The following is a 25,127-nucleotide window of genomic DNA, read 5'->3' on the forward strand; positions in this document are numbered from 1 at the left end:
TGCAGAAATGGAGACACGTGCCTATACATGTGCATACACACAATATGTTTTGGAAGTTTTACGTCGGTTGGCTATAGGTAGACATCGCCAGGTGTCGTTATTTATTAAAACAAACATAGTTTGCTAATATGTGGATTAGGAGTGCCTGTGTAACTTTATCAGTTCAGTTGATACGTTTGTGAAAAAAGTTGTATAGGAAACCCAGCCTGTGAAAAATGGCCCCTGTGTACCCTGCTCTGCAACCAGAGAGTTAATTTTAGGATGTCTGAAAGTTTTCAGACCTCTTAATGAATGAGGGTGAATTTCAATCAAATCTGAGTCAAATTAAGCATGGCCTTCTTTTGAGCTTCCTTGGGTAACTGAATTTTCTCTTTACATTTCAAGTGTTTCACAATCATCTTTGGATATGAAATTCTGGTCCAGCTTGCTACCTGACTGTGTGCTTATCGTGTTTATGATAAGCAGTTTCCAGAAGCTGAAGCTACATTGGCTTTTTGTGTTTATCCCTGTTTGGCAGGGCTCTGGTATATGGTGAACTTGAGGTACATACTGAAGCTGTACCTATTTTGAAGCTAAGTGTGTGCTTGTATGCTTTCTTAAAAATTAATGGGTTTTAGCAAAGTAGTAAACACATACTTAATTGGGACTTAATAATTAACTTCCTCTTTATTTGTGTAAAAGGCATTATCAAATGAATCACTGTGGAGCATTTTCCTGTCTCTGTCTCCTAACTCAACATTCACTTCTAAGAAGATGATGCTTTGTTGCAAGTGCTTTTCCCCATGTTCTGTTTTACAGAGCTCCATTCCTCCTCACATTTCCATGCCAAATAGCTGAGTGAGAACCAATCGGGGAATGTGACAAATATTGAGAACGCTTCTATCTTCCTTTGCTGCCAGTGGAGCACTCACTCTGTTTTCAGGATGTCAAATGATGTGTGCAGGCAATAAGCTTGCCTCACTAGCACTCTGTAGGGGGAAAGAAAAAACTAACAGTGCCTCTTCTCTGTCTTTATAGGTGAAGCAAATGAGTAAATGTCTTGAATGCTATTCTCCAAAATTCATTAGAATTTTCTAAAAAAACAAACACCCCCCCCCAAAAAAAAAACCCCAACCAAATTATTATTTACAAGGTTTTCTCCCTTTATTTCAGAGCCTCATTTTAAAGCAGTGTATGTTTTTATGTAACAAATGATTAGATGGTTAGCAGCTGTATACTAATCTTACCCCCCTTATTCTAAGGCAAGTTAATGTAGAAAGGCAGGTAATGCGGCAGTATTATGAAATTAATACTATCATGAAGTGTATTATTTGCTATTCAAAGCTTGATTTCACCACTCCTTATTTATGTAGGTTCAGCTATACTGAGTTCCCTTGGGCCATCCTGGTTTTACGCTGGTGCAAGTGAGAGCACGATCTAGTCCTCTTGTTTGTCTATTCTCAGCATACATCTCCACTTTTTAAACCATCTAGTTTACGTATGTGCCGGCGCTGCTCTCTCTCCCCTCTGCTCCCCTTGGTGGGGGTGGGGGCTGTCTTTTCCAATGGAAGCTCAGTGTCAGAAATAGAGGCCAGATGTTGCACTTCGTAGAGTGCAACCGACGTCAAGGGTGCCCAGTGCCCCAGAGTACAAATGTCTTGATGACCATGGGTTGGGCACTGTGTTCATATCAACACGTGTGCTCGCCGTTCTGCCTGCAGGGAGCACAAGCATGCTGAGAAGAGCCCTTGCTGTGCTTGTCAGCCCGCAGGCTTTTGTTTTGTCTTCAGATTTCATCAAGGGCAGGGTACCTGTGCATAGGCTTTGCCTGGAAGTCTATAATTAAGGTCTAATCAGGAAATTGTGCTGACTATTCATCATAAAGCTGTATTTTAATAAATTCATATCAAAGTGTTGTAGGTAGAAAAAATTGTGAATGCTCGCAGGTGGCCTGTAACTGTGTGTGTGAATGTCCAAAACTGATCTTTTCATCTCAGGCAGAAGCCTGGTATGGGATGGCTGTAAATTCTGATAATGCCTGAATTAAACAAGTGGCACATACCAAATCCTCCAGTTAATAGGGAGACATAAACCAGAACCACTGATTAGGAGGTATGTGTTGGGCTTTTGTATGGAGATTACATGGGGAGAACTGAGGCCTTGGGGTTCTGGAAAGCAGAACTGGTGCTGAAAAAGAAGGGTTCCCAAAGTAAGAAGTGGTCTCAGAAAAAAGGGTGACCAGAAAGGAGGTGGTGATGATCCTGTCTGGAGGAAAGATCCTGGGTATTGGATATAAGTAGGGGGACGAATACTGTGGGATGCCTGGGGACCTTGGCCAAGAAGACCCGAGAGGAATAACTGTGCGCAGCTGCACATCTGGAGCAAGACAACTTTCTGTCTAACTCCTCTGCTGGACAGTGAAGTTAAGACCTGACAAACAAAGATAGCACTGAGGAGGTTGAGGGTAAAAGCTCTAATCTCCTTGGTGTTTTTAAATAGACCCCACTATCCAGTTCTACTACAGGTTGTTGCTTACTCTGTCTCATCCATGACACAAAGTGGGGAAAAAAACCCATTGTGCAGCCTCAGAAACATCTTTACTGTATCTCCCTGACTTTCTGGACCTTTTTAGCAGTTGTCCATTACAACATATGCAGACAAAGCTTATTCTGATAACTCTTGTAAGGGCAAAATTCTCTCTTGGGAACTTCTCGGAAATACTCAGCTATGTTACATTTCTCTCCCGTGTGTTTGGAAATCACACTAGTGTCAATAGGAGAATAACATCACTGTAGGTATGAAGGACACAATCATTCTAGCAAGATATTTTCAATAAGGCAGGTCTCAAAGACATCCAAACAATTGTTATGATGAGGAACAGAGAGGATATTAGTCAAAAATATTGATTTTGAAGGTGCGCAACTTTGGAGGGGCTACCAAAAGCAAATGTCAGTTGTTTGGCTGTTATACAAGTCTACACTGTATTTCTTTTGCTTGACAATCGAGAGTTGGGAGAGATGAAATTGGCATTCATAAGGGAGTTGGGAAATGTATGTTTTTTCTCTCAGCAGCATGAGTGATGTGCAGGTCTTCCTCGTGCTAGCCTAAGTTGTTTTACAGAACATAATTCCAGTCTTCTGCTTTATTATCAGTGTTCTTCGAAGAAACAATCTGATCTGTGTTATTATATTAGTGTATTATTTCCCTGTTTCTTTTTCCCAGTAGGCAGAAACTTACAGTGAGCATTCCTATATATTATAAGCTTCCCTTGTGCTTTATTACAATTTTTATAGATAATGTTTCAGTAGTATAATATTAGTTTAACATCATTTTATGTGAAGGATAGTGAGGAGGGATAAGGTATCACATTAGTTCTTCCCATTGCTGCCTTGGATTATGGGCCCGAAGGAAAGAAAAGTGGTTCTGACTGTCCCTGTGTAATGGGATGGCAAAGGGCGTGGGTTTGGAGAGACTACCACGCCTGTCCATCCTGCTTGGCAGCTGCTGTGGTTTCTTCTGAGAAGAGCAACAAACATAAATGTCATCTCCTCTAAGAAGTGGTGTAACCGAATCCTGCGTTTCTCACTTGATTTGGAAAAAAACTCCTTCTGAAGGGACCTTCTTGGGATAGTGTACTCACATGTTGCCCGTGTAACTAGATAAGAGTCAAACACTTCTGTCTTATAAGTAATGTAGTTGCGGTAAGATCACCTGAATTATGAAACAATCTGAAAATACTTATGAATGAAGAGTTCATTCATATTCTGTCTCTCATCTGGTAATTTATACTGGGGAGCTTTTCTGTCTAGTTGTTTTGATCAGCTATCTGGAAGAAGCCTGTATGTAGTATTGATGTAGAATTGATATAGTGAGTTGCATAAACTTTCCCTATTGCATCTTAGGAAGAAAATAAATATTCCAAATAGTAGAGGTTATGAGTCCCAGTGAAAAACAACACTTTAGCCTAACTGCACATACAGACTGGTAAATATACTGTCTTCTGTCAAGGAAGGAGAGCTATAAATGCATATTAGCTGAATCTATGCCAAACAGTATGACTGCACTTGGATCGTCTCAGTGATAGAGAAAGTACTACTTCATGTCAACATAAATTTTTAGATTATTTTCACGGTGGGGAAAAAAAGAACTTGTTTTAGACCTACTGCTATGTTATATATCAGAAATACAAAATGCTGATTGCATAAATTTCAAATCCAGGACAATTTAGAAAGATGAAATGTTCTAGACATCTTGTGTTATCTGTGGCAATTATGTGCATCTTGTTTCTCAGAGAGGTTTATTTAAGTTTATGTTTAGTTCTAGAAATGAGAAAAGAAAAGGAAAGGTGTCGTGCCAGAAATCCAACCTGCCAGAGGGATACTAAAAGGACTGTAAGGGTAATTCAACTTCATTATTTTCTACTGAGACAAGTACAGAATAGAGAATTTAGAAAGCTGGTTTATTGTTTCATTTACACAGAGGATGAGCAATTGTGAATGCGCCTCCATGAGGCTTGCCTGTCTGACAAGAAATCAAACAAACAAATACCTTCAAAAACTGGACGAGATTTAGGTAAGACTAGCCTTGTGTGCTTTACACCTGGCCTTCAGCAGCAAACCCTGAAGATAATCTCAGAGCTGTCCTTAATTTAATTTGGGGCAAAATACTGGGGAAGGGTTTTAGCAAGGATTGTAATTGCTCAAACCATTAAGGTTGAAAATAGCTGCTGACAGGAGTTATTCTCCTGTATGACAGTATCTAGAAATTACAGTCTAGGGTGCGATAGCCTTTCATTAACATCAGCACCCAGGATAATGATACAAGTAAAGCTGTTGTACTTTATTACATTCTTGCTGTCATTTAATTGCTTGATAATAGGTTTTCATAACAATGGAGGCCCATGGAAAGTTGGCTGGAGTAATCCCAACTGGTGTATTAACTGTAGCAAAGTTGCCATTAACAAAGCGAGTTGTTTGGGGAGGTCATTCAGAACAGATGGCTATTATTTAGGGAAAATAGCTGTAGAACTGTGTCTCATGAGAGAAGCTGAAGTTTCCATATGTAATACAAACTATATGAAAATGTGCAAAAGGGTTCCCAGGACCGGGTAGACAAAAGAAGTGCTATGCTGTAAAACTTCACAGCGGAGCTGTTGTGAGCAGTAAGTGCTGAGAGGTGGAGTGTGGTTTTTTGCTTGGTTTTTAAGGTGGTTGTATATTTTCTTCTCTTAATGAACTTAAACAGAAATAGATTGCTTATGGTTCATTTCATGAGCTGGTTTTGCCTGCATATATACAAACCTCTCGCAGAGCGTAGGTAGACTGCTACCTTCGAATAATAATATTAATAAATATTAATAATACAAAATGATTACATGCAAATGTGTGCTTACATATGCAAACATGGGGGTTCAAACATGGTGATGCCAACGTTGAAACGCTGCTGTTTGCTACATTTGATGTTAAGGAACTCTAGTGGGATTTTTTTTCTCATGAAAGAGCTCATGTCTCATTTGATCACTCTGGGATGCAGTTTTAAGAAGATTAATTAGTTGTGGTGGAGTGGACTGTGTATTTTATTTTCACAAGTATTGGACAAGCTGTTTTGTAATTTAGTTGTAATTTCCAGTGTGAGAATGGGTACACAAGAGGACAGCAGTTGTAACTGTTATGGTTTTGTTACTGGGAGGTGAGGCTGAGACAAAATAAGAATGTTTTCCAGAGAGATTTCTTATATGAATTGAAGTTGTAGCTGCCCTTCTTTTACGTTTGTGACTCCCAGCTTTCACTTATAATTTTCAATGAATAATAAAGGAAGTTAAACTACTGCAGAAGACCATATTGAGCAACAAACTTTTTTTTGAAGAGCCCTTTTCCTTTCCTTGCCTAGATTAGAAATAAATACAACACTGTCTTCCTAAACAATTCTAAAATTGCTGGATACCCAATTTTCCTCCCATATGAGGCATCTTAACTTTCCGGAGAAAGGATTTATTACTTCTTGGGATTCTTTTACTTTTTTTGTATTGATATTAGGAGCTATTGTGGAAAGCATATGTGTGACAGTGCCGTTGGGTCTGTTACATTGGAGAGCGGACTTCCACCGCAGACTGGGGTATAGGGAGGGTGTCCAGCCGTGTAACTGGCTTGTGTACTTTAGGCTGTATTTTAAAAGGCTGAGTGTACTGCTGAAATAATATGTGTTTTTGCATTAAATATAGATCAAATACTGGAAGTTGCATGGCCAAACTATGTGCACCTCAGGTCTTGGCTTTCTCACAGGTCTGGAAAGGCCAAAGCTTGTCTGCCCCTGATCTGACTGAAGGGTGATTTTACTAATTGGGAAGGTGGAGCTGCAGCCCTGACTTGCTGCTGGCCATGCACTGGCCACTGGGCTGTAGGTTCTGGTCTCTTCAAGTGGCTTTTCCACGCTGGTGCCAGGATGGTGGAAGGCAGGCACAGAACTGAGAATTAAGGCCACTGACTTTCTGAATAAGGTGCAAGATGCACTGTTCATTTCTGAAACTTGCAGGTCTGCAGACATCACAAGGGACGGCTGTTACACACAGAGGCAAGTAACCTTTAAAAGAAAGCTGTGCCGTGATTCCGTGATTTCTAGATGACTTTTCCTTTCAGACACATTCATCTGCTCCCATTTCCACCCTTGTAAAAATGGTGGTTAAGATACTACCAAGAACTTTGCTGTGGGATGCTCACTGTTTTATGTGTAGTTTAACAATGCATGTCCAATGCCTAATTATAAATGTCTGAGTAGTTCCAACTGAAATAATTGGATTGCTTACGTGCTTATATCCCTGCTTGGGAGGAGACTATGCGCAACTGCTCTGAGAGCTTCCTCTCTGATCTGCTGCTAACAGAGTTAATGGGGTAACAATGCTACTCCACAGAGAAGATGCACCATCCCAGCCCTTTCAACTACAGGGCAAGGCAACTTGGAAAAAATAAGTGTAATTGCCACATTAAATATGGCAAAAGTTTGTAACTTGCTTGCATGTGCTCTGGCACAAATGCTGATTGTGATGTTGGTGAGCTGTTGTATTTACTGCTTTGGGGAATATGAAATGACTGCAGTTAGTTCATCTCTTGCAAAAACATCTAAATAATTCATGTGGAAAGCAAATTGTCTTTTTGTTTAATTTTTTTAATGCATCCATAAAAGTTTATCTATTTTAAATTAATTTGTTTTTAGTTTGTACTACAGTATTTCTCTATTAAATGCAATCAAAGCAATGCAAAATATTTTTCAGCAGAGGGCTAATCGTCTGCAGAAATGGCTCAGTGAGTAAGGCTGGACCAAAGCTATCAAATGTAAGTCGTGGAAGACAGGGATGCAGAAAATATTGGATAACTTAATCCTTCAGATGTCCAAATGCAAGGCATTTTCTTGGAGAGAACGACGTGTCAAACTGAGAAGAATTAATACAACAATTAGCACTTTTTTTGTGTGTTTATTTTGTTCTAGTGATATAGTAACAATATTGGGGCAGAGTAACAGCAGGGTATCATACAATCACTGAATCATTTAGGCTGGAAAAGACCTTTGAGATCATCAAGTCCAACTGTTAACCCAGGACCACCAAGTCCATCACTAAACCATGTCCCTAAGCACTGCAGCCATGTGATTTTTGAACACCTCCAGGGATGGTGATTCCGACACGTCCCTGGGCAGCCTGTTCCAATGCTTGACCACTCTTTCAGTGAAGAAATTTTTCCTCCAGAATTCACTGAAATTAACAGAGAGAGGCTCAGCGGGCTCTGGATCTGACTTGGGATCACAGTTTCTTCTGTGAGAAGGGTGATCTGCTCTCAGAAGAGAAGTTCGGTGAGCATAAGACTTTTCATTTGCATGGCAGGCCTTTCAAGCTAAATTTGTGGCAACTGCCTCTTGGGGATGTAAAAGTTTCAGAGGGAACGGAGTCTTGCTTCAAACTGCCTGGATTTGGCTGGATTTGAAGCGAGCACATTTTCTTAGTTTTGTTGCCGGTTTGCAATTTGAAAATGTAACTCATTCTTTTGTTATACAAACCTCCTCTGTGTTTGTGCATAAAGCGATGCCTTTAATCAAGTTTTACTCTAATGGTGGGGAATGTTATTACTAATATAGAAAAGCTATTTCATGTAATTAAAAGTGGGGAAGAAAGTATTATTTTACAATTATGCTGACAGTCTGTCTTTGATCTTGGAACCTTTGTCAAGGTATGTTAGTAATAAAAATGAATGCCCTCTCATTTCAACCTTGGAGTAAAGCTATCATTATGTTTACAAAGCCAGAACTGCCCTGTGAAAGTAAAGTACTGTTAATTGTATTCCAGAACAGGATCGGTTGGCTTTTTTAACCTTTCTTCCCACGTCTTGTCACTTCTGCATTATGAAGCTCAAGTGAATTACCTTAAAAAAGGAAGTAAGTGGTAAAATGACAACAATTTTTGCAAACATGTAAATAATTTAAGAGGTTAATATAATGCCAGGGCATGGGGAGCTGGATTTGTTAGTTTACAGTGGTGTTGTGTGAATGATATGCTCGTAGGTGACTTGAAGAAAGCCCAGCACTCTTTTTGGCTTCCTTGCATGCCAGCTTTGCTTCAGAGCAAAACAGTAGCTGTATTTGATAACAGGATTTGGCCCTTGTGTACAGATGCTCTGTATTCAGCTATAGCTGAATCATGAAATAAAAACTGTTATTTTGTTGTACTAAAATCAGTGTTTTCAGACTTGAACATCAAGCAAAGAACCCTTTTCATGATGTTCAAGTCTGAAACCACAGATTTTTTGTATATATATTCCTGTAGCTTATGTTTTACTTCTCTGCTTCTCTCTCCTAAGCTAGCTCCAGCTTACTAATGCCGATGTTGGTAGCACAGGACCTTTAGGATTTTGGAGAGAGTTGCAAAATCTACTTAAGAAGCTGGATGGATATTCCAGCAGGAATGCCATATAAGCAGCAACAGCTACTACGCTAGCAATACCTGAGCTTTGTGACTTAAAACTAGCTGATATACTTAGCCTTGGCTGTAGGTTGCATTAATCCTATATGGCCCGGTGCTGAGAAGATGCAGATTTTTTTTTTTTTGGGAATGGATGCATATTTCTGAAAGCCATGCTGATTTTTTAAGGGTGGCATGAAAATTTTACCCAGGTCTGTGTGTGTTAACTCCAAATACTTAGTTATGTTATGATACAAGGCTATGTTTTTGCCTTTTTTTAATTATTAAACAAAAAGTAAACATGACTAAATAGGTGACAAGAAAGTGAATGAAACCTTGCCTGCTTTTATTTTCCTCCTCTCAAGTTCTTGTATTTAGCGTAAAGACTAGGAGGCAGCTTTGGAGTATGTTTTAAGAGCCATCATTCATGTCACATCAAGGTTTCCAGAATGTTTTAACATCTAAATTAAACATGATGGCAACACTGCTTGGAAATTATTTTGCTTACAAGTGAAAAGAAACAAAGACTGTATCACATGTGTTGTACTCCAGTGGGGAATTACCATTTTGGGTGGATGGATGGATGTGCGATCACGGAAAGTATTCATTTGCCTCTTGTGTGTGTTTGTGAGTGACGAGATGTATGCAAGTGGGCATCACACCTGTCTGCCCCTGCTGCACAATGTCACTTGTATCAAATCCTCTAAAATGAGTCGCAGAGTTTCTGGTGTGTAGCTGGTTGTGAAGACTTTGCATGGCCCCCTGTATTCTACTGCTTCATCCCCCCATGTTTACTGTCTTGCTTGCATGAATCTTGCATGCATGCTCTGCTCCCTACCGCGATTTCAGAAGAAAAAATATTTCTTCCTTTGTTAGCCTCCAGATAGCAGCAGAATACCTGCTGTCGATAGGTTATTACTTGATTTCCACCTCCCATATTTATCATGTTATTAATTCCCCTTCATGATATTAAAAATGTTAATTCAGTGTTTGCTAAGTCTCCTGTTTCCCAGTGAGAATAAGACCAAGCTGTTTAATCTTTCCACACAACCCGCTGCAATTTTTGAGAATTGTTATCATTTTGATTACTCTGTAATGCACCTCCCAGAACAATTATGAACTCTGTAAACTGAAGCTGCGGCAAGCTGTTTGTTGGAGATTCGGGCCCTGGTGAGGAAGCCTTTGTAAACTGGCCTTGAAATCTGTGCTTTCTAGCCAGCCTGTGTTATCAGGTGTGTGTTTGTTTTCTGAGACATTGACACACGCATCCTTAGATGAGGAACTTTCAGGAAAAAGTGGCTTGGGCATGGTCAGAGCACGCAGTGAGGTGCTCTAAAGGAGGATGCCTCCAGTTGTGTAAAGCAGTTGAGCCCAGTAAAGAGCCCTGGGCAAAAATTTTGAAAATTAAAGTTATACATGAAAGGGGGAAAATGAAAATGGTCAACAAGCATGAGAAGGGGTGTTTCTGAGGGATACAGCCGTTTGGGTGGCAGGTTCCATGGAGGGGCTCAGATGATTGCATAGGTGTGCACATAGGATTTAACTTCTCTCAGGTTCTGTAGAAGCTGGTCTGTTCACAAAATATCTGAGTTGGATTAGCAGGAATATTACTTTACATCAGCAATAGCCACCTCATACATGGTCAAATGGGAATTCTGAGGAAATGTCTGCCTCCTGAGTGGAGTTGGGGACTTTTTCTTTTTTGTTTAATTTGAGATCTTGCAACATCTGAAATAATTTCCTTAATCTCTCCCATATTCTTGTATGCTGCCTAAGGTTTTCCCCACTCTTTAAAAAAATGTATCTTTTCAATTCTTTGCCTATTTGGGGCAAAATCTGCACATTGTTGTGACCAAAGATAGCCCATTTTATTTTTTGTTGCTAAAAGGATTGCTTGTTTTCCTGTATAGACTCTGGGGAGAGAGTAGTGGAAGCTTACCCTCTTTCTGCAAGGAGAAAGCTGCTGGGTGAAGGATCTAATTCTTTCACGCTCCCCGGCACTGCCATCCTTCGCTTTCACAGGTCTGGTGAATCGTGTCCCAGGCACATGGTAACACACAGGAATTCTTTTTATTTGGGTTCCAAGTGTGAATTGCTCCAGTAAAATCAAACTGTAGAAAAAGTAGCTTGTAACTACTTAACGAAGGAATAACAACAGGATAAAAATAGAAGAGTGTTTCTGCTGTAGAAGTGTGTCTTACAATTGTGTCTGGCAGTGGGGTAGGCTTTGAGATGAATAGGTATGTGGGTGACATGAAAAATGACATCAGATACTTTATGCACCATGAGTTAAAGCATATACGTTGCTACCCACAGTGACTTATTTCAAGTGGCTTATATTTGGCACAGTATGCCTTTAGATTACAGAAGGAAGTGCTAAGCATGGAGCTCTTATTGCTCTGCTCAGGCTTAGCAATTATGAAGAATAAAAAATTTACCAGAGCTTAAGCTCTTAGATAGTTATAAACATGGGGAGAATTAAGGGACAGGAAAATTATAGCAACCCAGCTAAACCACTATAATTAAGGCTGAATTGCTTTTTATATTATAGCATTCATGAAGTAGAATGTTGAAATAAAAGTAAAAGCTCAAATACTGTTTCAGACTTAAATTTTGGTAGGACAAATCCATTTTATAAAACATCGTATGTGTAACTTTCAGTTTCTCTTGTCCTGCTCCTATTCTTTCTGATGCTGCCTTGCCCTCCAGATTCCAATGTCTCCTGAGCTTCCTCAGCTGGGAAGACTGGGTTTGCTCCTGCGCAGGTACAGCCTGCGAGTACAGCCTTCTGCCACACTCAGTGCCATTTACAAAAGGCTCCTAAATCGCTTCTGTGGGTTTTAAATCCTATGTGTTATGGAATTGGAGATGCCCTAATATCCTTCACATTCAGATTAAGATTCGCCAAAAGACTGTAGGTTTTTGGTAGTGGTTGTGTGGTGGGTTTTTTTTGGTTTTTTTTTTTTTTTTTTTGGGTGGTGGTAGGTGGTAGTTTTTTGTTTGTTTTGTTTGGTTGATTTTTTAAAAAAATTAACTGATTTGTTTCATACTTTCAGTACTCACACGCTTTTACACAGTAGACCTGTCTGCCTGCCTGTGCATTAGTCCCCTGCTAACAACTGAACCCAGTGGCCTGCTTCCACTGAAGCTGACAGTAACATAGAGGCTGCAGAGGTACTAAATTCCCCCAAGTTTGGTGAAAATCCTCAGCTAGAGGAAAAAGACCTATATTAAAGCTCCTTCGGGGAAAGTCAGGCAGAACTCAATCCATGCTTGCTTTGAGAGGCAGCAGCCACAGCAAACCAGATAGCACATGTTATCAGCCAGGCAAACGGAGGACGTGGGAAGAAGCTGAAAATATATAAAGAGGAGGCTAGCAAATACAGGACATGGGTCTTGCTGTTTGTAAGCTTGTTTGGATCAGCAGGTTTGTAATGGGAATAAATTCCAATGTGTGCATTTCAAAGGCACCCCTACAGTTTAGGGAGAAAGGCTTTCTTACTGATGGGGAAAAGCACCACACAGAAGTAACCTGAAGTCTTAGAAAGTGATAAAATACACGAGAAAGCAAAACAGTCTTTGTGGAAAGAAAGTCTCAGGCTGTTGGTGATATTATTATGTACGTGACAGGTGTTACTATGCACATGTAGGCTGTAGTAATTTTATGACCAGCTATATTCTGCATTATTCTGACACAATGAGCCAGATCAGTGACACTGCTTACTGCCCTCCCCCTCTCAATTTAATAAACCATAAGGCAGTTCTTTGGAAACCATAAGATGACTTAAAACACCTTGCTTACATCAATATGGGACTCCCTTTAAATTGTATCTTGAGTTATGAAATGAAAAAACTTGGAAGCAGCTCTGAATGCTGTTCGTGTTCATAGCAAATGGGTTTCACGCAGGAGGAAGCGAGGCCACCTTTGAGCATTCTGTAAGTCCCAACCGAGCTGGACGTTGAACTCGGCATGTTCGGGTGGGGGAGAACCCTGATTTCACCCTGAATGAGAGCAGCAGTGAACCTTTTTCTCTCTTTCTAAATTCCTTTTCATTTAAGTTTTACTGTGTCTTTGTAACCATCTGCTGCCGAACTGTGCACTCTGAGCTTGTGCAACATTTAAGGGTTTTTTTTTTGTTTATTTGTTTGTTTCTGTGGCTGTGGAGAAGAGCTGGAGGATGTGAGCTCTGAAAGTTCAGAAGCAAAAGAGCAAATAAGGCAAAGGGCATCCCAATTTAAGGGGATTCAGAATTTGTTGTTGAAAACACAGCTGGTTAAAAAATCCTGAGAACGTAAAATATAGTTATCAGGCTGTTGTCTCCACCATCTTCCAAGATCTTAATTTAACCCTAAATGTACCATCATGGTGTCCCTGGCTTGTTGATAGCTGGAAGGTGGATATGTGACTATCTAAGCTCTCTGTATGTTTAAGATGATGAGCTATTTTGGATTATAAAATTTGGTTGTTCTCTAAAGTAGGTTTTGGTAATGCTGGCAAGACTTTCCCACAGGTGAATGATGTATAACAGGAAGGTAGATTTTGACTCAAAGCTTGTTAAGTGGAAGGTAATATGCATTTTCAAGGGGCAATAACATGTTAAACCTGATTTGTCTGTAACGTATAGGCCAGAAGGCAGGTTGGAGGGTGTCTTTCCATTGGTTCTAGGGACAGTAGGAATAAGCCCAAACAGATTTTAATTAACAGGAGCAGTAAATATATGTATCCTCTAGAACTCTGAAGAGGATATTTTAATTCACTTTTTACACATGATATTTTTTGTTTATAAAAAGAAGTTGGCATGTTTCTATTTTTATTATAAGCAATATATAGTTAATATTCTTTGTCATGTTTTCAGACTGGTCAGTCTATTCCAGAGGTCCGCAGCTGGAGTCCTTGGGTTTTTACCCAGCAGGGCTTTTTGACTTGTCCAGTGCACACTGCAGTGTGATGGGCTAGAGACAGAGCCATCTTTAGGTATCCTTTGAACTGTTGAGATGTTTACTAATTCTGTCTTTGTAAAACTATACGTCTGCCAGGGGTTGGGGATTCGTATAGTGAAAGGGAAAAGCTTATTGTCTGAAAAGCAGAATGATCATTTGGAAGCCCCCAGTCAGCGCCAGACTTCAGGCCGCTGCTGACCACCAAGTCCTGATTTCAGGAGTATGGAATGGCTCTGCTGAAACAGCCTTGATGTGATAGTCACAGGGTTTTGTGTGGCTTTTTGCTAGAGCTGTAATAGGAGCTGTTACTACTGAGTGGAAAGCATCCCCAAGGTTACGCTGCTGTAGTGTGTTGGACTGGAGACAGCTTGAGTTCAATCTAGTTGAGTGGTTTTGTTTGTTTTGTCAAGAAAAATAACTATAATGGTCGCTAAATAACCAAACAGAAATGAGAACAAATGTTTCAAGGACTTTAAGTGGGGATTGGAAGCTATAGCAAATTTAAACCACAATTAACAAGCTGTAGATTACTAGAAGATTCTAGAAATATTATCTCTCTGCAAAGAAGTTTCAGAAATCAGGAATGTTGTTTAACTTCTGTGATTTTGCTTTGAGAGAAACAAATGCATTACATGTGTGCCAGGTGTGCAAATTCTAAAATGTGTGTGCATGTCCCACATTCTTTGTGACTCTGTGTTTAGGTCCTACATTGTAAATCTCCCAGCTGATGAAAAGTTACTTCATATAAATTTCTTTATGGTGCTGAGAATTTGGCCCAAATGTCTTGAGCAGTACAAGGGTAAGGACTTACCAGTTTAGGTTCTTGTTTAATCAATGAATTCTTGTTTAAGATGTAGGGGATTGGGGTTTTTTTCTTCTTTTTTTTTTTTTTTTTTTTTTTTTTTTTTAATAAATCTGTTTCTTCTGTAGCTGGAAGTCATTTTGTAGGGTGTGTGTTTCTAGGAACAACAAACAAAGACTCAGCTTGGTAAGATATCTGCAGTACAGTGGTCTGGACTACAGACCAATGTAATAGCTTGGTATCGGCATTAATGGGTGTAATTCTGTGGAAACTCTTCATTTTCCATGTGATTGAAGTGACTGGCCATACTAGGGAGGATTTCCAAGGACTGCTTTCAAAGAGCAGTAATTGCTGAATCCTGGATTATCCTGAGGTTTGCATTTTGGTGGTCTTGAGTTCCAGTCTCTCTAAGAGAGCTGCATGAAGGTCATAGTGGTTAGAAAGCTTACAGACACTTAGGGAGGCGTAGACGTAATGTATTGCTCCAGCAAGGCGAGCGCTGTCAGCTTGCTTGTGAGATCAGTTCAAGCTATCTTAGTCCTTTATCTGCAGTTCGGTAACTTCCAGTAAAATGTGCTGAATGTTTCTCTTGTCTTGATACAAGAGCTCTGAGGTGGCAACCTCAATAATGTGGTCAAAATCTGGAAGATGCAAACCTGCGTGTGGAGCCCTGGGTGTGGAAGCTGTAGAGGTTACAAGGCTAAGATAAAGCTTGCCACAGACTCGGGGGAACACAGATCCATGTAGAAGCATCCCCTAGAATTGACCAGTAAATCATATTGTTAATTGACAGTTTTGCTGGACGCTTGATTTCTTACAGGAAATATTTTCTGTGTTAAATTTTGTTAAGCTTGGAGTAATTTAAAATAGTCTATAAACAGAGAAACAGTATGAACATATTCACAAATGAGCACCAGTTTTACCTTCACTTAATTTTGTACAGAATGTAGTATGAAACTCCAAAAGACTTAGCTGTAGAAATGATTTGGTGCCTAAGTAGGATAATTTTGAATTATGGCTTATGTTAAAAAATAAAAAAATCCTCTTCAGATATAAGACAAGAGAGAAAGAGGAGAGGTGTGCTTATTATATTCAAGAACATCAGTGATTCCATTTGTTTTATGTATTTGCTTGTCATTTTAATGGTTTATTATCAGGGATCCAGTCAAAATTGGCAATAAAAAAGAACATAGCTTTACTTTGATTCAAAGTCTGCAGCAGATATGCCAGCAGAAAGGATAAATAAGGCATGAAAAATATGCTGTTAATAAGGGAAATACAAGTAGTTCTAAGCATATTTCACATGCTTTTTCTTTATTTTGATTTCAAGCAGTGTTGGATGCACTTAAATTATTAAGTCATAGTGAATAGTACCTTGAACAAGGGTTGAAATATTCCATTCTAGAGCATACTTGGGTTTGTTCTTGTAAATCTATTCTTATAAATAATTTTCAGAAAAGAAGAAAAAAAAATACGGTCCTCTCTGATTTTGTGTACTTTACAGAAAGAGAATATCTTCTTTAGCAGAACCTCATTGCTATTCACTGCAATTCCCATTCCAAAGCAGGAAATATGCTGGAGGATTTTGTGGCATCAGGACTGTATATTATTCTGTCCTTCAATGGCCAAACACAATGTATAGGTGAGAGAATGTAATGCAACTAAATATAGTTCAGTACTATCACTGTTTTTTGATGCCAACAAAACACTGGCTGGCCCAGCGGTGGGTTGATGGAAGGTCAGCTGGCCCGGGGTCAGGCAATTAAACTGTGTTGTGCCCTTTTGGACCAGTCTCTTCATCTAACTGTAGGACTGTTATGGGACAAAGTCTCGATTAAAAAGTATGAAAGTGGAGTAGCTGTGTGTACAACTGGATTCTACACTTCAGGTTTCCTTTGCTGACACCTTTCTTCTTCCTGTGGGAGGATGAGAAGATAAGAAATTAAATGCAGCAATTTTAAACAGTGTATTTGCTATTTTAAGCAACCGGAAAACTGACAGGGCTATGACTCTTCTCTGGGCTTTGTCAGGTCTGTGGCCACATGTGCGTTCCTCCTGCATGTGCTTTATGAAGTTGTTTTTCTCTTTCACCGATTCCTTTTTTTCATATCTACTAAGGGTGTAGCCAAATATCTTGATACCTTTTAAGACAGATCTAAAAAGACCCCCAACCCTTAAAAACTTGAAGTGAGAGAAAAATTTGTACGGGCGATGGCACTACCTTATACCTTTTCGCTTGGAAGGCTGGGTCTGTCTGTACCATGTTAACTTTTCTTGTACGTGATTGCTGCTTCTCCTTCTTACTCACCAGATTGGAAAAAAAAATAAATGACTGCCTCTGCTACAGTTTTCTAGGACAGATCAATCTGGAGACTGTGGCAGAAAGAAGAAACTAGCTTGCTCTGTTTTAATTAGCAGCCTAATACAAACATGATGAGGAAATCCATTGCAAGAAAGAATCCATATCCATTTTAGAGATAAAGCTGCTCTTACCGTTGATCTGGAGCTCTAGATGCCACTGCAGTTTCTGTGTAAGATCCTCAAACCTGTAGTGCAGCTTCTGTGTTAGCGTGGAGGAGCTAGAGCAGCTGTGCAGGCCACCCTGGGGGCTCCTGCGCCTGGATCTCCTCAAAATACATTGGGGAGGGACAGCTGGACAGGGGGGAAAGCAACAGTAAACTTCAGAATAAACTGAAGAGGGTATGGAGTTAAAAGGTTATTAATAGGCTAGGCAGGTATGGTATATATATGATACTGTTGGCGTAGAAATCTGCTGAGGGAGACCTTGTTGCTACCCCATTGATTTCAGTTGCATTTGGGAATACTTTGTACTTTTATGACTAATGCTTGCCTGGAAGTCCCAGACAAAGTGGAAAAATATGTTTAACACAAGACAATGGAAAAAAAAAGTTTCTTTTCTGAAGATGAGTGTGTGGATGGACCTCCTGATCTTTCAAGAAAGAAATCAGTAACATCTGGAGAGAACCCGTGACAGATATTTGCTGGAAGAAACAAAGCAGAATAAAAGGGGGGGCAAGAGAATTTTTGTGGGTTCAGAAAGGAGGAGAAGCTGAACCAGGCAGCAGTATAACACAGTTAAGTTAGCAGAGGTGAGGCCTTGTTGTAGCTCACTGGAGCATGGCTTCACGTGCAGTTACTCAGTCTTGCAGTTGGTAGGTTGGTTACACAACCCCAGTGTGGCTTTTGCAGTTGAATTGTGCTGGCTGTGCTGTATCCAGATCCCCAAACCCTGATTTTTTTGTCTGCTTTTAATCATCCCTTGGCCTGAACTGGCTGCAGTGAAGGCTTTCTTTGTGGTGGTTCTGCAGGGCTTGGCCCCAGCTGCAGAAGGCAAGGCTGGCCTTTGCCTGGTATTCTTCACCTGCTTCTTTTTTGTTGCCTGGAGTCCTGGTCTGTAGAGATTGGAGATCTGTCACATGGATGACTGGGACTTCTGAACAATAATTGTATCTGGCTGGAGCAAGTCTAGATGTCTCAAAGCCTGAGCTTATGTTTAGCACATATGTAGATGAATTAACTTTGACATATCTAGGGCATTTTGGACTGATTGCATGTGCTCAATAAATGTGACACCTTCTGGACACAGCAGCAGTCTACATACGTGAGAGCTGAATTGTCCAGGCATAATTCATATCGCACCTCAAGGCTTAAGTACTTGTTCAGACACTCCAAACAGTTTACGAGTAGTTGTCATTCATATTACCTGTCTCCAGATCCCCGAGATTTACTGTTCACTTGTTATGGAATATATTTTCATGTGGCTAAGAGACCTAATGTGCAGTAAGGCCATCACGTTCTGTGTAGGCAGATTTCCCCAGTTGTTACACTGGAGTGTTGTTACACTGGAGTAAAAAACCTGAAAGTTGGTTTTAAAATCTGTGTTAGAAGGCTGTTCTCTGTTGGTTGTGTTCAAGACTGTGCTGGCTGGAAGTGTAGCCTGGTATGGAATTGTCAGTGCATTAGGTTGAGTACAGACAAACATGTACTTGTATGGAGATCTCCAAACTGCTGGGACGGCGTTGCATTTCTAAAAAAAGAGGTGGTGGTGATGGTGAATTTAAGGGTAAAAGGCTGTGTCTGCATCAGGAAGGAAAATGGCTTTGAGTTCTAAACGCAGTTCATTAATCTGTCCAGTGGATGGGTGTCCTGGTTTCAGCTGGGGTAGATTAATTTTCTTCCTAGTAGCTGGTACAGAGCTGTGTTTTGGATTTAGTATGAGAATAATGTTGATAACACACTGACATTTCAGTTGTTGCTAAGTAGTGCTTACCCTAAGCCAAGGACTTTTCAAGCTTCCCATGCTCTGCCAGCGAGCAGGGGGGCAAGGAGCTGGGAGGGAGCAGCCAGGACAGCTGCCCCGAGCTGGCCAAAGGGATATTCCATACCATGGACATCGTGCTCGGTATATAAACTGGGGGGAGTTGGCTGGGGGCTGCCGATCACTGCTCGGGGACCAGATGCACTTGTATTGTGCATCACTTGTTTGTTTGTTTGGGTTTTTTTTTTCCCCATTGTGTTTTATTCCTCTCTCATTCTCTCTCTCTTTTTCATTGGAATTGTTGTTCTTATTATTTCAGTTACGAAATTGTTCTTCTCTCAACCCACAAGTTTTACCTTTTCCCCACTTCTCCCCACCGCATGGGGGGCGGAGGGGAAGTGAGCGCGTGGCTGTGTGGTACTTAGTTGCCAGCTGGGGTTAAACCATGACAAAGTTTATACTCAGAAAGCAACTGTCCTTGCTTTGCTCCCCTTCCTAGATGTCCCAGATCCTTCCTCCTCCCCTTTGCCTTAGGGGCTGTTCTATTCTGTGCTTTCTATTGCTTTTGAAATCTCAGAGGCAGCACGTGTGAGGGAAAAATAGTATTTCCAGAAGAAGGGAGGCCAACTTCTGTCCAACAGTGTCTGGAGCCCGTAACACTGCCTGTGGCCTGGAGCTCATGCTTTGTTCTCTGGATCTGCTCCCTTTTCTTAGGCTTTTTCTGATGAACAGCTGAATGCACTAGATGGTCACGCTTGAGTGCTTGTAATTTGTGGCAATTAGTGGAGGGTTGAACAGTGTGCACATGTGCAGGAGAGTCCAGTATAGCATCCTGTGCAGCCAGACAGAAACACGTATGCCCTTTGAAACGGGTTTGCTCCTCAGTCAGCTAGGAAGCGTAGCTTCAGCCTTTTTAAAATAAGGCCGCTGCTGATACGACTGAAAACATCCTATGCAAAAATCAGGTCTCATATCTAGCCCCAGGGCAGTGATGCTGGGACCTCCACTTGGGAATAAGGCAAAAGCAAATTCCTTGGGAAGAATATGGCTTACTCTCACAGTACACAGAGGCCTGTTCATTTTGCATCAGTAGTTTCCCAGTTATTTTTGGAGTATCTGGCTAGCTGTTGCAGCTGTGAAAACGGTGGGCTTGTGGATACTTGCCCTTTCTTAGAGTTTGGTCCATAATACAAACAATGCAATCCTGAAAACCTTAGTACATTGCAGACAGAAAATAATTGTTAGGGATCCACGTGTGCAACTAATTTATAAGCAGCAGTATATTTTATGGTCCTTCTCCCTGCAGAGACAACTTCTACTGGGTAGTGATGTGGTCAGCTCACTAGCAAAAGGTATGCTTAAGGGTGATAAATTCAGAAAGGAAAGATATTAACCATGTGGATTTGCAACTGTAAATTTGCTTGTATAGCCATGGATGCAGTCAGGGACCCCAGTGTCAGGGCAAAGAGGACCTTCTGTTAGACTGTGCGGCAGGGAAATATAACAATGAGTTAGGATATTTCTGTCCCTTGGAAGGCAAACTTCCCACTCAGCCTCTGCTCCAAGGACAGTGTGACACTTACAAGCTGAGCACAGAGCAATGACTGAGCTGTTTAACCTGGTGACACTCTCAGTGCTTAAACCAGTCATTTTCTCATTTCTTCATTTACTCATTCTTCACAACAGGTGGACAAGGGAAAACATGATGGTTTTTTTCTTTTCTTTTTTTTTTCTTTTTTTTTTTTCTTGATTCTATACAGCGTTTTAGCTACTGCAGGTATTCTGGGATTGACGTTTTAAGGCAGTCTCTCATTCTTCTTACTATTCAACTCTATTTTAAAAAATATTCTTGCTTCTCAAAATTACATTGCTTTGTAAAAGTAGAAGGTGACAAAGACTGCTGCCTGCCTCTGCATAATGTCCTGACTGATGGCTGAACACGGAAATTTCGCTTAACACCACTGTAACACTCCCTAGCCAGCACAGCCTGATTTGCAGGCAAGGGAGCAATCTGGTGTTTCACTCTGATGCAGAACTCTAGAATATGTGCAGATCAGATACTCATTAGCCAGACAGAGGAAATACAACATCTTAATTAGAAAGGGAGTTGTTCGTGGCTGTGTGTGTACTGTATGGAAAATAACATGTTAAAGAAGCAACTGGGTGGGAACTATTTTAATTATTTTTTTTAGTTGTCAGTTTTATTGCCCATTTTGAATGTGAGCATAAGATGTTGTAATTTTTTGTTTGTTTCTCTTTCCACTCCCTGGTTAATATCTACTTCATTGATCCTGGTATGACTGTTAGATAGCTACAGTTCTGCACTTGACACTCTGGTTATGTATTTGCCCCACAAGGTTCAAGGATTTACAGAAGTTGATGGGAGTCTTGGTTGTATAAGAAATACAGGATGAAGGAGATACTCCACACAGTTTACCTTCTTTATCTAAGAGTGAAAACAGTTGCTGAAGAGGGAAGAAATAACTTTTTATGAGCTCTGAATGAAAATAGCAGTACTCCATCTTTCCATGAATCTGTAATCCTTTCTTTTTCCATGTCTCCTTAGCTGTAGGAATGTGATGTTTCTAATCTGCACTGTTGTAAGAAAAAGCGTCGTATGATAGATTCACCTAATCACAGCATCATTCTTTGCAAAATAATAATTTCCATGTATTTTATTAAGCTGTGGGACAGTAGATGCAGTGGAGACAGCTGGCATCTCCTTGGCAGGAATCCTTTTGAGATGCATTGCTTTTTTTGGTGTTCCTTTTATAACCTCTACTCGTTCCCTTTGATGCTGATGTTCTGTTTTAATAGGACTCATCCTTTTACAGGAACATCAGAGTGCTGTGAATAAGAGTTTGGCTGTTCAGCTTTAGTTTCTTCTTGCTATCAGCTATGTGTACCTTTTAGCCTCTTTAATTTTGGCGTTTTCTTTCTCCCCCCACCGGAAGATATGTATCAGGAAATACGATCTCTTAAAAACTTTATTTCAGAAACTAAAGTAAAAACATTACTGTTGCTGTATTTTTGCATAGCACTGGGAATTTAGGGTGTTTCAGTATTACTGAATACTGAGGAAGTGCTACTATTAGTTCACAGACCTGAGATTCTATCGTCTTTTGAGAACACTATTCCATCCTATTAATAGCAGTGGAGTTGTTAATGGAGTTTTTCTTGTGGTTATCAATTTAATGGTACTTATTTCTAACTTAATTTGCCTTCTTATTATTACTTGATTTTTTTTTTTTCTTTTAGCAATACTCTTCCAATACTCAAAACCTCCTTTGAGCTATGTTACTGGTAAGATGGTGACTTGTATTTTTTGGTTCCGAGTCAGTGTTGTTCCTCACCTATTTTGGAAAATAGGGATGAAGAACAGCAGTGCCTTGGCTGTCTTGTAACTCACCAAAGCTAGCTAAAGAAAGGCTAGTTGGTTGAGTAATCTGGAGTCAAGACATAGCGCCATATGAAGTTTATGAAGCAAGGTAGTTCAGCACTGTCCCTTGCACACACAATGTGCATTTCTTGCCTCCATGGCCATAACATTTAATTCCTGGAGTTCCAAAGAGAAGGTGCTCCTGCAGGTCTTTAAGCAGGTCCTGTGCCCTCACCTTGTGCGCTAGTGCCTGCAGGGAGATTTTGCAGAGTCATCAGTCTGGTGCTGGAAATCACTCCCTAAGTGGTTTCACAAAGCTGAAGTGAATTGAATGTGAATCAAATGAATGTTTCTTTTTTTTTTTTATACATATGCCTTTTCAGTGTATGTTGCTGTGTCGTAGTGCTGCAACCTTCTAACAAGCTACTATAACTACTCTGTCCTTTTTTCTCCATTGAATCCTAAAACTTGTTGATTTTTGTAATTCCAGTTATCAATTAAACTCAGTGTCTCTACACATACCAACAGTTAAAAATATGTCACTTGGCAGATGCAGTTAATATCTCCTAGAAGAAATTAATAAATCCTTATTTTTTTAAAAAATAATTTGTTTGGTTTTTTTTTTTTTTTAATTACTGTATAGTAGCTTGCTTTTAAATTTGTGTTAAAAAGAAACCCCACCTTTGAATTTTCATGGGATGAAAAAATAAAGGGGAGAGAATGGTGGGGATAATTATTGAGACCAGCAAGCTCAGTTTTCTAAACCCATGCGCCACTCTCTCTGAAAAGTAAAAGGTGAAAACAAATAACAAATCAAACAAAAGCTTAAAGCAGAAAACAGGTATTTACTAAAAATGTGTTGATGCTACAAATATAAGCACTTAAAATGCACTCCAAACAAAGTAAGTGAATTAAATATTCAGAGCAAAATTTTTCTGTTTCCTACTGGAATCTGATTTTGTGTGAAAACAGTAACTGCCCGCTTTATTCTCGGTGGTTTGTTTGTACCAGAACTGCCTCCCATTCTGCTGGGAAGGCTCTTGGTTTCCATGCAGGCAAGAGGGTGGCTCTGGTTTGTAAGGCTATGTGTAAGATCTGGCTTCCAATTCTGGAGATCCAGATTTACACCCACAATTAACTGCAGGTGTAATTTATAGATATTTGATTAGGCTATTTCCAATGTTTAGCCTTGGGCCAGTTTAATGAGCTGGCTCAGTGTTATGAATCAACTGTGCAGTTAATCACAGGGACAAAACTTTGGGCTGTTATTGGCAAGTACAAAACGTATGTTTACAAGGTCAGACACCAACTATAAAACCCAGGACTTCAACTTTTAAGGAAGAATGATGTTTTTCTGGCTTAAATCCTTGTAATGGAAGCCTTAGTACCCTCTTGCTCAGTTAAATAGAAAAGAACAGCATGATGTATCTGTTGATAAACGTTGAATTTCTGCATTTTAGATGTCTGTTAAAAGATGCATTAAAAATAGCCAGTGTTCATCTGCATTCAAATTGCACATGTAGAGTTTCAGTGAGGTCTATGATGATGCAAGCAGCTAGTGTTGATAAAGTGTCACATCCATGTGTGTTACAACTAGGAATATTGTTGTAGTAAAGAGTAGCCCAAAAATTTTATGGGGAATTAATCTAGCAAATATATTCTTTCAGGATTATCAGATCATCTGAAGTAGTATCAAAACTCAGCCCCATAATATAATCTATTCAACATTTTTTCTTTCAGGGTTGCAAGAAGCGTTGAGTCCCAGAGAGTGCTATGCATAATGAAAGACTTGACTGGTAAGAGATATTGGATGGGGTGTTCAGTTTCTATTTGGTAAGAGACAAAATGCATTTGGCATAAAAAATGGTAGTAGCAAACGTCCGCTGAACGTATCTATAAATTGTCAGGGATAATTCGTCAGCTCAGGAGATTGGTATTTTTGGTGGTAATGAAATCTTACAGCGTCATACATTTAACAGACTTTACTGGCTGTTGACCGATAGCTTTTACAAAAGAATCAAAATGAACCGTTGCTGTAGCTATGAGATATTTTGCCTTTTCACAGAAATGTGGCAGGCTTCTTCATAAAGTTACTAGTACACCATCTCCCTCCCACCCCAAAAATGTAGTTGACATAACCTATTCTTCATGTTGAGTAGAAAGCTCTGTAAAAGCTGCGTAAGACACTTAATGACTAAAAACACTGGTAGGAACCTTGTACCGCAATGTGCATGCAGGTATTGAAGCAGAGAAATGACTGCGTTGTACTTAAGCTTGTGGAAATGCTGTTCTTTCTGCCAGGGTATCTGTGTGATGTATTCCAACAGAATATTAAACAGTTAATCTGAACAGAGACACTGGATCATTTTCCTTGCAGGAAATCTGGTCTGTAATATAGATCTGAATATTTTCACTAGGTTTTGAGTCTTATTCTGTATGCCAGTGATACACACAGCAGCAGCAGTATCTTGCCTCTTTCTTCAGATTGTGATTGAGTTCTTTGGTTCTAGATCACAGGGATAAAAGGTGGGGGGGGGGGGGGGGAAATCACTGTGTAAAACACTGATTTAATGAAGAAAAAAACAACCCAACAGAGAATTCTTTGGTGCACGTTAGAGTAGATGTGTCTTCAGTTACCGTTTAGGAAGCTTTTCCTTTACAAAACCTACAATGTTTGCTTTATACAAGAAAAGTTCCCTGATGGTTCATTTTGCTTGTTATTCCACTGTTACCTACCTGTAGTAAAAGGAAACTTGTGTGATAATGTTACGGAATTACCTGAACAAACTGTCTAGAGTGATGT

At 40.0% G+C, this 25,127-nt stretch overlaps 1 long non-coding RNA gene across 1 annotated transcript in view; it reads left to right on the plus strand.

The window, feature by feature from the left end:
* Positions 1–24,134, plus strand: part of LOC129737335 (uncharacterized) — a 182,852-nt gene extending 158,718 nt beyond the window's left edge. Inside the window, exon 5 of the long non-coding RNA XR_008735080.1 lies at positions 24,065–24,134. This is a non-coding gene — a long non-coding RNA (uncharacterized LOC129737335). The remainder of the gene's footprint in view (positions 1–24,064) is intronic.
* Positions 24,135–25,127: the final 993 nt, after the last annotated feature.

Source organism: Falco cherrug, chromosome 14, assembly GCF_023634085.1.
Source record: "Falco cherrug isolate bFalChe1 chromosome 14, bFalChe1.pri, whole genome shotgun sequence".
In the NCBI taxonomy this organism is placed as follows: domain Eukaryota; kingdom Metazoa; phylum Chordata; class Aves; order Falconiformes; family Falconidae; genus Falco; species Falco cherrug.